This window comes from Orycteropus afer, unplaced genomic scaffold (assembly GCF_000298275.1).
Source record: "Orycteropus afer afer isolate SDZICR_OR568_19922 unplaced genomic scaffold, OryAfe1.0 scaffold00403, whole genome shotgun sequence".
NCBI classification, from domain to species: Eukaryota; Metazoa; Chordata; class Mammalia; order Tubulidentata; family Orycteropodidae; genus Orycteropus; species Orycteropus afer.
This window is the reverse complement of record NW_006921990.1, coordinates 3006137-3012278: the sequence shown is the minus strand read 5'-3', so window position 1 is coordinate 3012278 and position 6142 is coordinate 3006137.

The window sequence follows — 6142 nt, the reverse complement described above, 5'->3', positions numbered from 1 at the left end:
GATTTGGCTCTTCTTTTTTGATATGTGCATTTATTGCTATAAATTGGCTTCTGATCACTGCTTTTGCTGTGTCCCAAAGATTTTGATATGTTGTGTTTTCATTCTCATTTGATTCAAGGAAATTTTTTCATTTTTTATTTCTTCTATTACCCAATCATTCTTAAGGAAGGAGTTGTTCAGTTTCAAAGTTTGCTCTTTTTCTGTTGATCTTCCCATTGTTGATTTCTAATTTGATAGCACTGTGATGTGAGAAGATGCTTTTCAGTATTTCAATGTTTTAAAATTTATTAAAGCTTGCTTTAGATTAACATATAGTCTATCATGGCCTTCTCCCACTTTTAAAGACCTTTGTAATTATAGTGCATCCTGGATAATTCAGGATAATCTCCCATTTTAAGGTCAGTTAATTGTTTTTGCTGTTGCTCATTACCTTCAAGTCAGCCTCTGATTCATACCAATACCACGTACAATAAGATCTGAATATTGCGATTTGTAGAGCTTTATGACTGGGTGATTTTTTTTAAATTGTGCTTTGGGTGAAAATTTACAGAGTAGAATTTGTTTTACATTCAACAGCTCATGTACATTTGGTTTCACACCCTCATTACCATCCTCAATGCTAACCCACTCTCCTCTCCCTTCCCTGTGACAGGAGCCATAACTCTTCCTACTACATTCACTTTCCCTGATCTTGCACTTGAATACTAAATATGTCTAGAGGAAAAACATAGAAATGTATTAAATGGCCTGACTTTAAAGTTATGAAGACAAATTCAAGAATTCTGGAAAGCACAGTGTATTTTCTTAATTATTTTATTGTCTCATGATGCCAGGAGAGTATTCACACTTTCTTCTCAAGTCTCCAACAAATTCTTCCTTCTCCTTACTCTCAGCTACTGATTTTCCTTCTTATTTTACAGAGAAAAACAAAGCAATTACAAGAGAATTTCCACTCACTCTCATTACCTTATCTATCTACCCACTCTCAGTTGTACCCAATTGTACTCTATTTTCTCTCCAATTATAAAGGTAAACATTCTGGGAATTTATCTAAGGTCAATATTGTCGGTTGGCCACTAAATTGCACCTCCTATCACCTATTCAGGGAACTTGCTTCCAAAATTATACTCTCTCCCATCATTGGTTGTGTGTTTTTAGTTTGTCTCTACGTAATTCTCTATTGGCTCATTAGTATCATCATACTAACATGCTGTAATATTTCCCATTTAAAAAAAAAAAAAAAATCACTCCCTAAATTGAAGATATTCCTCTAACTACCATCCTATTTTTCAATCCCCTTTGTAACAGCAGGCCTTGAAAGATTGGTCTAACCGTGTTAATTCCAATTCTTCTTAGAAGTAGGATAAAGCTTCCACCTCCTGGTATATCTATCCCAATCACACTTTCCCCTACTCTATCTATTGTCACCTGTAATGATAAACCCCTTCTTATTTAATCCTCAGAAGTATTTGACATAGCTGCTCACTCTACTGTATTTGAAACATTTTCTTCATTTGATTTCTGGGCAACCTCAAATTCCGTGATTTTCTCCTACCTAACTGGTTACTCTTTGTTATCCTGTTTTGCTGTATGGTCTTCCTCTATCCATATTCTAAACATTGTTGCATTGTTTTTTTAGTGCTGCTATAACAGACATACCACAAGTGGATGGCTTTAACAAACAGGTATTTATTCTCTTACAGTTTAGGAGACTAGAAGTCTGATTTCAAAGTGCCAGCTCTAAGGGCTGGGTGAAGGCCCCTTGAGCTTTGGCTTCAGCTCTGCCTCCTATGCCAGGCCCACTAGAGCTGGAGGCTGATTTCAGATGTATCTTGGCTGAAAGCAAAGAACACCAGAAAGATGTTTACTTGTATTTTATTAACTATGCAAGGGCATTCAACTCTGTGGACCATACTGAATTATCAATAATATTGTTTGTTGTTGTTGTTGTTGTTATTTTAGGTGTTGAGTTGACTCTGACTCATAGCTACCTATGTACAACAGAACAAAACATGGGTCTGGTCCTGCATCAGTGTCGCTATAATTTCTATACTTGAGCCCATCATGGCAGCCACTGTGTCAATCTATCTCGCTGAGGGCCTTCTCCTTTCACTGACCCTCCACTTTACCAAGCATGATATCCTTCTCCAGGGACTGGTACCTTCTGACAACATGACCAAAATATGAGAAATGAAGTCTGGCCATTCTCACTTCCAAGGAGCATTCTGTCTGTCTGTAATTAATACTGTGAGAATGGGAAATCCAGAACACTTAATTGTCCTTATGAGGAATCTGTACACAGACCAAGAGACAGCCACTTGAACAGAACAAGGAATATTGTATGGTTTAAAATCAGGATAGCTGCTGTGCATCAGTTTCATTCTTTCACTATACTTATTGATACATGTTCCACTATACTTATTGATACATGGTAATTATACTTATTGATACATGGTACATCCTGAAATGGTTGAATGTTAACCAGTTCTTTTTGGTACAGTGATTCTGTGTATTCTTTCCATCTTCTTTTGATGCTTTCTGCATCATCAAATATTTTGCCCCCAGACTCTTTCAATATTGCAACCCAAGACTTGATTTTTTTTTTCCTCAGTTCTTTCAGCTTGAGAAATGCTGAATGTGTTCTTCCTTTTGGTTTTCTACCTCCAGGTCTTGGTACATTCATTACAATGCTTCATCTTCTTAAACCACCCTTTGCAATTGTCTGTTCAGCTCTTTTATTTCAACATTTCTTCCTTTCACTTTAGCTACTCCCTGTTCAAAAGCAAGTTTCAGAGTCTCTTCTGACATACATTTCGGTCTTTTCTTCCCTTCTTCTTTTTTTAATGACCTTTTCCTTTCTTCATGTATAATATTCTTGATATCTTTTCACAAATTGTCTGATCTTCTGTCATTGGTATTCAATGCATCAAATTTATTCTTCAGATGGTCTCTAAATTTGGGTGGAATATACTCAAGATCAAGGTCATATTTTGGCTCTCTTGAGCTTGTTTTAACCTTACATAATTAAGAAAAAATATTTTTTTATTAAAATTTTACTTAGGTTAATTTCCACCTTCATTTTTAAGACTGAAACTGCATCACGATCATTTATTTTATAAATATTTTTAAATTTTATTAATACTTACTTTAACAATGTATTTCAGTTTAATAAGATATTCAACAGCTTCAGTAAACTGGTTTTTAAATTTTGCAGTGTATTTGGCAGTTAAAAAATTTACTATTTCTTTAGCTAAGATATTAAAAAAAGCATAAAATTTAATATCCATTAAAAATGGCTCCTATTATCATTTACATCAAAATACATAAACATGAGAATAAACCTAGTAAAAGATGTGCAATAACTTAATGGAGAAAATTGTAAAACTTTAATGAAAGTCATTAATGAAGATAAATAAATAAAGAGACATAATAAATTCATGACTGGGAAGACAAAAATTTGAAAAAATATCAACTTTCCCTAAACTGATTAACAGAATCAATACAATTGCAATCAAAATGCCATTTGGTGGATCTGACAAGCAGATTCTAAAATATATATGAAAGTACAAAGGGCCAAAATAGCAAGGTTTTTCTCCCTAGATAATAATACTTATAAGAAAGCTATAGTGATTATGACAGCATAGTGTTAGTGTAGGAAAAGACAATAGAAAGCCTAGAAACACACTCAAGACTTTACATGAAAGTATTGATTGTCACACTTGGCACTGTAAATCAGATAAAGAATTAGTCATTAAATATACAATGCTGTGACAATTTATAATATAATGGATGTATATATGGTCTCTACTTCAAAGTATATACAGATATCAATTCTAAATTGACTAAGAACTAAATGCTGTTGTTGTTAGGTGTCATACAAGTCTCTGACTCATAACAGCCTCACACACAACAAAAGGTTGCCTGGTCCTGTGCCATACTCACAATAGTAGATATGTTTGGGCCCATCATTGCAGCCACTGTGTCAAGTCATCTCATTGAGCGTCTTCTCCTTTTTTACTAACCTTCTACTTTACCTAGCATATCTTTCTCCAGGTATTGGTCCTTCCTAATAACATGTCTCAGATAAGTGAGATAAAGTCTTACCATCTTTGCTTTTAAGGAGCATTCTGGCTGTATTTCCTCCAAGACAGATTTGTTTGTACCCTGTGTGGTGGTTAAAGTTTGTGTGTCAACTTGGCTGGGTCTGGTTGAGTTGCTGAGCAGTTGAATGCAATTATCCCCTAGGGTGAGATTGGTAATTAACTCTATGGTGGAATCTATTGGAGCAGCTGAGTAGCTGCTTTGGGTATGTGGTCTGCTTCCTGTATGTAAGAAACGGCTTTGGGAATGGTCTCTATCTTATGGCACACTTGAATGCTGCATGTAGCCATGTCATTGTTCAGAGCTTGCCATGCTCTGCCAACCTTGGGACTTTCAATGGACTTGAATTAATGGCCTGCCATGTGATTTGGTAACATCAGGACTGTGCCTTTTCACTTGTCAACCTTGGGCTTATTAGTTTCAGCGGCCAGCAGCTGTCTGAGTGAAGAAAAGTCTCTACCTCCAGTGGGCCAGGAGCAGGAGGCAGAGCTAAAGCTCAGAGTTCAGGGGTGTTCAATATTCTGTTCTGATGACCTAGAGCCACTCTGACAAGAAATATACCATAAATGGGATGCCATAACAAACAAGATTTTATTCTTTTACACTTTGGAGGCTTTAAGTCCAAGTTCAAAGTGCCAGGCTCTAGGGGCTGGGTGAAAGCCCCTCAACCTTGGGGTCCAGCTCTGCCTTCTGCTCCTGGCCCACTGGAGCTAGAGGCATTTCTTCACTCAGACAGCTCCTGGCTGCTGAGGCTGAGAAGCCCCAAGGTTGACAAGTAAAAAGGCACAGTCCTGATGTTACCAAATCACATGGCAGGCCATTAACTTAAGTCTGTTGTAAGTCCCAAGGTTGGCAGAGCATGGCAGGCTGCTGAACAATGACACAGCTATATGCAGGGTCTAAGCGTGCCATATGCCAGAGACCATTCCCAAGGCTTCTTCTTATATACAGGAAGCAGACCACATCCCAAAGGCAGCTACTCAACTGCTTATGATAGAGCCCATGATGGAGTTGATTGCCATTCTCATCATGGGAAATAACTACCACCAGCTGCACAGCCACTCAACCAGGCCCAGCCAAGTTGACACACAAACATAACTACCACAAGAGGCTTTCACCCTGCCCCTAGAGCATGGAACTTTGAACTTAGACTTAAAGTCTCCAAAGTGTAAGAGAATAAACTCCTGTTTGTTCAGCCATCCCATTTGTGGTATATTCTTGTCAGAGCAGCACTAGGTAACCAGAACACCCTGGTAGTCTATGGTATATTCAACATTCTTTTCCAACATCATAAATCAAATGCAGCAATTCTTCTTCAGTATTCAAATTTAAATATGTTGTTGTTGTGAGGTGCTGTTGAGTCATCTCTGACTCATAGCAACCCCATGCACAGCAGAATGAAATCTGCCTAGTCCTATGTCAGCCTCACAATCCTTGCTGTACCTGAGCCCATTCTTGCAGCCACTGTATCAATCCATCTTGTTGAGGGTCTTCCCCTTCTCTGTTGACCCTCCACTTCACCAAGCATGATATCCTTCTCCATGGAATGGTTCCTTCTGACAACATGACCAAAGTAGGTGACATGAAGTCTAGCCATTCTCTCTTCCAAGGAGCATTCTGGCTGCACTTCCTCCAGGACAGATTTGTTATTCCTTTTAGCAGAGCATGGTACTCTTACCATTCCTCTCCAAAACCAGAACTCAAAAGCATCAACTCTCCTTCGGCTTTCCTTTTTGTTGTCCAGCTCTCACATGCCTAAGAGGCAATTGAAAATATCATGTCTTGGGTTAGGCACACATTAGTCTAAGGAGACATAATTTCTCCTCATCACTTGAAAGAGATCCTTTGCAGCAGATTTGCCCAATGCAATACGTCATCTGTTGTGTTGACTGCTGCTTCCACTGATGTTAATTGTAGAGCCAAGTAATATGAAATCCTTGACAACTTCACTCTTTTCTCCATCCACCATGTAACTGTTCACTGGACCAGTTGTGAGGATTTTTGTTTTCACTATATTGAGGTGTAATCCATACTGCAGACT